The sequence below is a fragment of the Pecten maximus genome, chromosome 14 (assembly GCF_902652985.1).
Source record: "Pecten maximus chromosome 14, xPecMax1.1, whole genome shotgun sequence".
Lineage (NCBI taxonomy): Eukaryota > Metazoa > Mollusca > Bivalvia > Pectinida > Pectinidae > Pecten > Pecten maximus.
Genome location: NC_047028.1, coordinates 3,546,663 through 3,556,299, shown reverse-complemented (window position 1 = coordinate 3,556,299; position 9,637 = coordinate 3,546,663).

Genomic DNA, 9,637 nt, shown 5'->3' with positions numbered 1-9,637 from the left:
GCAATTAGAGCCCTCGTGGTCTCGCCATCATCCCTGTGTCCATTTCCATCTGCAAAAGATGCATCACATTTATTTTACACTTCAGTAAAGTTAAATATTAATTATATCATTTCAGAGTATGCTGGCAAATCAAAAGCTTATGTTCAAACTTTAAAAAATTCAATATATATTTTGTATTATTTTCAACTGAATCCTGATTGTTCATGATGACAACACTTAATTAAACCAATCTAGAAACTCGGCTTTGTTACTTTCTCCAAAGTCATGTAAGAAGGTGGGTAAATCAGCATACCCTCCCTCGGTCAGGGCTACTTAACATTAATTACAAAACGAATATTCTTAACTGTAAATATGGCAATTATAGTTAAGCAATACAAAACCAAAATACTGCTTCCGCACTGTATCTTAGAATGTAAATTGTAAACGGTAATATGTTCAACAATAAAATTAAAATGTACAGTTAAAACGATTAAACAAACTTTTTAACACTTTCAACATAAAAACGTTCAACTTCAACTTTTTATACTTTACCTTTGCAGCTGCTTTATCTGTTCTGTTTGAGAACATGATGCTAATTAGTTAAATATCATTGTAAAAGTTTTTTAGATCAAAATAACTATTAACCTACCTAGCTGAACTGGCTACATCACATCCTGGCTTCTCTGGAGCTAACGTCTCTGTATCTGGCCTCTCTGGAGCTAACGAATCGGGGTCTGGCTTCTCTGGAGCTAACGACTCAGGGTCTGGCTTCTCTGGAGCTAACGACTCAGGGTCTGGCCTCTCTGGAGCTAACGACTCAGGGTCTGGCCTCTCTGGAGCTGACGACTCAGGGTCTGGCTTCTCTGGAGCTAACGACTCAGGGTCTGGCTTCTCTGGCACCGCAGCCTCCCAAAACACACATACGCATGCATGTCGCACGCCCGGGAGGCCGTCCTTAAATGACCTTAGCTGTTAATAGGACGTTAAACAAAATAAACCAAACCAAACCATCTCTGGCGAGAATGGCTCGGGGTCTGAATCATCTGATATGTCCATTTCATTGAGGATATTCCAAATGCTATCGGGCAAGGAATAATCTTCATCTTCATCAAAAGATGTGTCAATGACTACTTCAGTTGTGCTGGAAAATGGCATTAGTACCACACAATGATTCACTGTGAAATTCTTCTCCTCTATAGTTTTTCCACGTGCATTGGTCCACATGATGAAAACAGGCTTCTTGTTCCAGTCTTTTTCTTGAACGGGGTAAAATATTCTGTGCATATCCTTGTGCACCGTATGGCCTCCACACATGGGGTATACAGATACAACAGGGCATGATAAGATATTGGAAAGACCAGCCTGTTGCCACAGTCCCATGTATGTTCCATTTTTGCATACTGACAAAACTTCTTCCTCAAACAATTGTCTGATACTTTCTTTATTCAGTGGTGTGTCCCATAAACAAGCTGGAGTATGACATCTTGATATCCTTGTGGATTCAGTCCTTTTCTCAAGTACTGGTTATCCAAGTAAACCTCCGAGTTCTTCACCAACTCACAAACAATTCTTTCTCTTATTTCCTGGTGTATATTTTCATGGCTGTGCACAAGTAGACTGGCAGAACAAGGCAAGCAGTTACCATCTCCACATATCATAGCTGGGTGTAGCTGATCATTTTGTACATGTAGTGGAATAGAATAAATCAATGCTCATTTTATCCACGACTTTACCGGTATTACAGAAGGTTTTCTCCGTAACTTGTGGAAGTAGATCAAATTTCCTTTTCCTTTGCAATGTTCTTTAATTGTGTAACAGACGAACAATCTGACAATGTTAATATACCCTTTGGCTCTGCTTTTCTCCGTTTCTGATCATCACTGTTGTTGCTTTTACTCTTTCTCTGCTTCCGTTTTCGACCTTCCTTGTTGCCTTTCCTCTGGCCATGATCACTGTTGTTAGTTTTGCTCTTTTTCTGATTAGGTTTTCGACCTTTCTTGTTGCCCTTCATCTGGCCATCACTGTTGTTAGTTTTGCTCTTTTTCTGCTTCCGTTTGCTCCTGTTCTTGTCTTTCATAAGGCTATGTGTTTCCCATTCACCAACACAGTCTTGATATAAACAGACTCCTTCATCAGCTGACAAACAAACACGATAAAAGCAACTCAGGTGTCGAAATTTTACTTCCCCTGGCTGGATTCCTCGGACGGAGTGTAGCTTTCGGGTTCCTTTCAATGTTTGAAGGTCAATTGTACTTTTATCTCTCTTTATTTTCTCTTGATAGAAGAACACTCTCCGTTTGTGTCCATATTTACCGCCTGCATGCATAGTGAGATTTGAGTCGCAGAAATAAAACAATTCTTTTGCATTCTGTATCATTCCTTTTCTACTCTTTACGTGTAGTTCAGCCTGCTTCTTCACTAATCCACCCAGTGCATCGCATGGGGATTATCCGTGCCTAGAACCAAAGTATGCTCTTTCCATCACATGTGTTTTTGTCTCAGAAACGTGTAGAAAAGGAATCTTTGACTTGAATTGTGCTGCACAACCGTCAGAGAACTGTATTTCCTTCAATACGGGTACATGACCTTGGATATGTTGTCATTGTCTTTGAAAACTGGTCCACTGCCGCTGCATCGTGATTCAAGTCTGCAGATATAAATACTGCGGACTCTTGAACAACAGAGTCCTTACAATCAGGACATTGATAGTAGGCCATCATCGGGAACAAGGTCGCCTGTGTGTAGTTGTAATATGCTGCCTGTACCTCATCCTGGTGGACACATCTGTAGTTTTCCGAAAGGTCTACAATTGTTACAACCATCGTTTCCGGAACTGACTTAGACAGTTCATTAAATTGTTTGTACTGCCACTTCGCGATGAAAAGGTGAATGGCTAGAAAATCAACAGCTTCCATGAATTCACTGGTCAGATTGGCCTATGTGCCACTATGTTCCACCAAGATCTGTCGCTTCACTTCTTTGCCACCAGCTGCTCCAACTGTTCCCAGTTCCTATCTCTTCCATGTATACATTGCATCACTGTCAGCATCTACTAGAGGTTTCAGAAAGGTTTTCAAGTTCTTTGTGCCACATTCTCCACACTGCCTTTCTACACATGTTCGTAAGTGGAACTCTCTATCAGCTTTTCTGCAAAGTTTCAGTTCAACAGCATGATACTTGCTTTCAACTTTGCAGTCAAGTTTATGTTTTTTGAATGCTTGATTTAAGGTATCAACCTTTGGTCGCAGTTTCCTAAAATGGCTGAGTGATATTTTCAAGTCAGGGTGATCTTGAAGGAACCGTTTATGTACCTGCTGAATGGTATCGGTGAGGACCTTCTTCTGTTTTAAGGTCTTGCTGCTTACCGTTTTCTTTGTCGGAAGTGTAACCGATTCATATTCATAAAACGTCTCAATACTTTGAACTGTTTGATCAGAAAAAGCGTTGAATCGTTTCTCTTTTCCATTACCATTACTTTCTATGTCTGACATGCGCAACCAATACTCCCATTTCGTCCCCAAGGCTTGTCTGACTTTGTGTTCCACTGCAAACTTGCCAACAAGACTCTTGTGTGAATAGATTATATCTATGTCTTCCTTCCTTTGTCCGTTGATTTTTTAACTCTTTTAATACTGTTTTCACTCTTGCGACTATCTTTGAGTCTGTTTCATTCTTCAGTTTTTCTTCTATGGAAATAATCAACCCTCTTCTAATCAAAGCCTTCTTCCGCCTGGGTGTTACATTTTGCACTGCCTCACTTATAGTGTTCTCTGCATTTTTTGGTAGGTACCGCCTTCATTGCTTCTGTGGAGTCTGACTGTCTGAGTTTACGCCATCAAAGCAAAGTTTCTTCTTAGCTTTCAGTCTGTATTTTTCTCTTCTCTTTGTGTTATTGGCACGCAACTCTTCTAGGCTCAACTTGCTCCTTTGATCTTGTTTTTTCTTTCTCCAGTATTCTCGAATTTTGGTCATTTTCTGTCGGGTTGATGGCTTTTCGATTGAACCCTTTTCTTTCAGTCTCTGCCTGTATGCTTTCATTCTATGTTTTGCCTTTTCATTGTACTTCTTCCTCTTTTCGTCTTTCAGTGACTTCCGGTAACCTTTTTTTGTTTCAAACAATCCATTTTTTGTGTTGTTCATACTTGGCTGGGTTTTGCTTCAGTTTTTCACGGGACCTCTGGTAATAGTCTTTAGGCGTAAGAGAGGTTGTTCTTTTTGGTGACGAGTCCGACGACCTCAACTTCACACGGAAGGAATACCTGCAATAAACAGAGGAAGTAACATGAGGAAAGCAGAACAATCACCAAGTAGGGGAAAATGGTTTAAATTAGCACTGGCCAGGGGAGCCAGTTTGTCTCAAACTTTAATGGTCCCCACAAAAGTTCCCTGGTCCAGCATTTTGATGGTATTTTTTAAGCTATGAAAACATTTTGTTAATTCATATTCACGTGTAGTGTAATTGTAGTACTAAATAGTACTAGTCTAACCAAGGTATGACGAATGGACAGAGAAAGATGGACAGATAGAATGAACGCTATATGCCACAGACCACTTCATAACAGGGAAATAACAATTGAAATAATTACAAATAAATACAAAATAAGCTAAGAATGTCACGTCGAAAGATACTTGTTATATTTTTGCACATCTTACCTAGAGGTCCGTCTCCCCTCATCCATTGATCACCTTTTATGTCTTGTCTGTTCAGTGAGGTGTTCTAAGACAAGTAATTGATCTTTTAATTGATGAGTAGCTATGCAGACAACTTTTTTGTGTCCAAGTTACATCTAAATTTTCTACCAAATTTCAGCGCTTGTATTCCTGCAAGCATATCCTTTTGCTATCTACATATAAACTTGGTTCCAATTGCAGTTTATTTTTATCCTTAGAATAGTTTTCAAATTAAAAATAAGATACAACTATGTTTTGTTTTAAGATGTAACATAGACACTAGTACTTTTTTCTATAAGTAACAAGGACACAACTTTTAGTGTCAATGTTACATCTTTCAGAGAGAAATCGATATTCATAAAAGCAAAACACTATCTATTTATTCAGACACATAAACTAATTTTAAGCAGCATTGCATTCAAAACTTTTAACGAATAAGTAAACAGTAGAAGATCATATCTTGTTCTAATAAATTTCAATTACTGGTATGAGATGTAACGTAGACTCAAAAACTGTTCCCTGTTGGTAACGGAGACACAAAGAATCGTGTCAATGTTACATCTAAAATAATGACAGCGAGTACATTGAAAACGAAAGGTTGTAATAATTTGCAGATTGTTACCCGCAAAATGTTTATGATAATACGTTATTTTTAAGCAGTTTACAAGTTAAAATATAGCGTAAAATGTGGGAACCAATTATATCTGCTATTAAGATGTAACAGGGACAACAAATCTTTCAATTTAAGAGTAACCAGGACACCTTTTGTGGTGTCAAGTTACGTCTGTGTTAGAAGAAATAAACAAAAAACAAACATTGTGTACATAAGACACTATTTGAGTATTGCCAGGATGAAACAGTAATCTTAAAACACAATGTCAACAACACTTATGTTGTCCAAAATCTTTTAAAACAATGAACACAACTTTGTACAGGTTAGATGTAACATTGACGCCAATATATTTTACCAGTAGGTAACGAAGACATTAGATTTGGTATCCAAATTACGTCATGAAGTAAATTTTTGTAGAACACCGCTTGCAATGTTTATGTCGTTAAAAGTTACTGAATTCGACAAGTTCAATCAAAATCTATTGCAACGAACCTTGATAATGATCTTTCTTAACATCAACATGCAAATACATAATAAATGTGTTCAAGACGTAACTTGGACGCAACTGATTTTTCACATATTTGGTAGTCTGTCGGTGTCTATGTTACGTCTTTGATGTAGTTGTACATAATTTACGACTTTCAAATGCATAATCGCCCAACCGCCACTAACTATTATGAATTATGCAATATTGTTTTAATATAAGTTTTAAAAAGAACCAAATGACAACTAAAACCGAACATTTCGGCAAGTCTGAAGAACGATACCGACCCGGGACAGACTGCGTGTATAAAATTATTTCGATATGCAAACACACAGGCATTTCACGGCGGATTTCTTACCGATCACGAAACAGCATGTCGTAAACCTTACAAAATCTGCCGTAGTGGCTACATTGTCTTTCGTATCGATGAAAAAAGTGTGACTTAATCCACAATGTATGCCATTGAGACGTAACAAGTACCAAGTGACACTTACCTCCTCGTGTCAGCCATGCTTTTTTTCCAGCAGAAGACGACCAATTGTGTGTGTGTACTACATGATCAGTTCATGTAGACAAGTGTGTATACGGTGCCCGTGTTTACAAAGCTAGCTTTCGACTCTGTCCAATATTTTGTTGAGCATTTTCTAATCTTCGAGACGTAACGATATGGGACACGAATAAAGGTCCTGGTGAGGCTTCATATTTAAATTCGAGTTCTTTATGAACTGCCTATTTTTTGGTATGATAAGAATAAAGTAACCTTTCATGTCTTCAAAATTAAATGTAAATAAACTTCCACAACACAATCTTTATATCGAAAGTATGTGCATTTAGAGACGTAATAAATTGGACACGAACAGTTACGTCACTACTTTTTTTTTGAGTTTAATATTTGTGATTTTCGCTTGCAAATGTGTGTAATCTTCAGTAAATCCGTCAAGGTTAATATTCATGCAATGATTCAATATCGTTTCAGCGGCAGATACAACATCCTTTCATTTAAAATTCATGTTTACATTTTGCCTGTATTTTTTTATATAAAAAATGTCCAATTTTAAGCTATTCAAAGATCGTAAATAAGTACTTTTGATGAATAAAATATATTTTAAGCCTGATATCTTTCAACATTTCAATGTTCTCTCTAAAGAAGAAAGCAAATTAAAGCACAGACTTCAAATAGAGAGAAAACCAGGAATTTTGGAGATGTAACAGAAATTCCTGGACAACGAATTCTGGATCATTTAATATAAATTTAGTATGACAAGTACATGCAAAAGCAAGAACCCATGCTGAATGTCTACCCGCAGGTATCCGGACATAAAGCCCCTTGCCCTCTGACCTAGCAGAGTTTGCATGCACTTGTACAAACCGAAACCACCTCTCGCAAGAGGAACCAACAACTCCAACCTGGAGAAAACCATAATCCTGCCTACAGCTCCCAGGATATCACGTGGCAAGCATTAGAGGAATCAGGATTGTTTAGACTTAGCCCTGCCCTGCCAGAAACTCCTAGGATACCTCCATAGCAAGTTTTTAGTCCTCCAGGGTAAACCATAGCAAGACTATTGGCAGAACAGAGCACAGTCTACTATAATAGTGCCAAAATTAAATACATATGACACCAAAAAACAAAAGTAAAAGCCTGCCCGCCATATCCTGCCACTCGGGACTGTCTATACAGTTCCGCAACCCCACAGAAATACACCTGAGGTTGTAAACATATATACTATATTGTGATCATTGATCAATATATACATTGATCACTGGACGCTATGAAACATTCAATAGCTCCCTGCAATGTATTAAGAAAAATGGCGTTGTCAATGGTATCTAAGTGAACATTGTCCTGTCTAAATAACCCCTTACATTGTACATGTATATACGATATCTGGGTGTTTTATTACTCTACCCCCGACATCAAACGCCGCTAATCGGCCACACCTGTTCACCCGTTTTCTTTTCCGTTCAATAGCCTGAACATTGTCACATCCACGATAGGAGATTCTAGGCAAGATATCAGACCATATGATGGAACATCCCGGCAACATTTCATGCAACCGGTTAACATCATGCCTAATACGTGAACACAATTCCCCACTGGGAACTGTCACCAGGTCATTACCCCCAGCGTGTAGTATGAGAAAATCTGGTGGAGGCTTTAATGACAGCAAATTCAAAACATCAGCCATTAACTGAAACCAAGACATTCCCCGTGTCCCGACCAACGTACCAAAACTCCCTTTTACCTCAATTTCAAATCGTTGTCCAGCAGCTTGACAGACATTCGTTGAGCCCAGTATATTATGGAAGAGCCAACTATCCATACATCTGAAATTATTAGCCCGACATGGACTAAGGGAGACAACTCTAAGAAAAACGTATACAAAATATAATTAAAAACGAATATATGTTTTATATGTAGATGACTGCCACCGACCTAATTGTCTTATTGTTTCACTGGGTACGCCTTTCATTGCTAGTGTTGTCGCAGCACCGATTCTAAACGAGTGTGACTTAAAGTTTGCTTGTGGTAAGTCTAAGGAGACATCACATTTTTTCAAAACAGAACAAAATTGATATCTATTTAACGGTATATCGTTCGGATGTAAAAATAATTATCCGGGACAGGAATTTCGCGCTTGAAGAAATGCATGCATGTTATTTACTGGACAAACGACATTGCCATGGATACGTGGAATTACCACAGTAAACGATTTAGCCAACTAAATTTGGGATCTTATCTTTTCTCTTCTTTCTTTCTTAACAACTTTCTTCTTCCTAACGTCTCCCTTGACAATGCCTCACTTTTGGTCTTTAGTTGAGCGTTCGCCCCCGTGAGGAAGGCTTTAGGTTCTGTCCCCTGGCCGAGACATACCAAAGTCTTTAAAAATGGTAGTTGCTGCTCCTGCTTAGCGCTCAGCATACACGGAGTAGGACGACTGGTTCGCCCGTTGTCAGTATAATGTGACCGGGTGGGGTGTGCTGCTGGATGTCTTCGGCAGTATGCTTCAGTGAGGTAGCACTATAAATCGGCAAAAGTTCCGGCCTATCACAAGGAGACTTAACACGAACATACCGCAGCCTCCCAAAACACACATACGCACTCACCACAAACATGCATATCGCACGCACGGGAGGCCGTCCTTAAATGACCTTAGCTGTTAATAGGACGTTAAACAAAATAAACCAAACCAAACAGTCTTAATACAACAACTATCTCTGTACCACTTTTGTTTATTTGAATGTCGCCATTTTCTCAGATGTATAAACTAGCTCCCCGACTCGAATAAACCGAAAAATGCTAAGCAAAATACTGCTCTAAATAAGAGTAATTCATATTCATTGTAACAAATGTGTGCTAGTTTACCATGAATCAGTGAGAGTATATCGTACGTGATGGGGGCCCTAGTGCCTACCGAAACTTTCAATCTTCTAAGACATTCGACGGCTTTCCGTACAATAAAACATGATGTTGGATCTTGCCAGTTATGGAGCTTATGTACATAACTAATTGCCGACAAATATGAGCTTACCGTAGAGGGGGCAGAGCCATTCTGGGAATGGTGACAGATAAACAACAAAACATGTTCAATAGGGGCAGGCCATAAATCATACAGTTTGAGAGTGTTTCTTATCCTATGAAAACTATTCAATGCGCATGAATAAAGCGACTTTGTATTCTCGGACATACTGGCTGCTAAAAGTTGTCCAAGCTGAGGCTGAAAATCGACCAAAGCCATTCTGGGATCTCCTGTGGCCCCGGATGGGCCTGTGGAGCCAAGTCTCTGAATTTGCTCAAATGTAGACGGGATAAACTGTCCGTTAAAACATTGACACTACCTGGTACATGTGTATATGCTCTGCCTTAAACAAAATGTTCATCTTCAAAC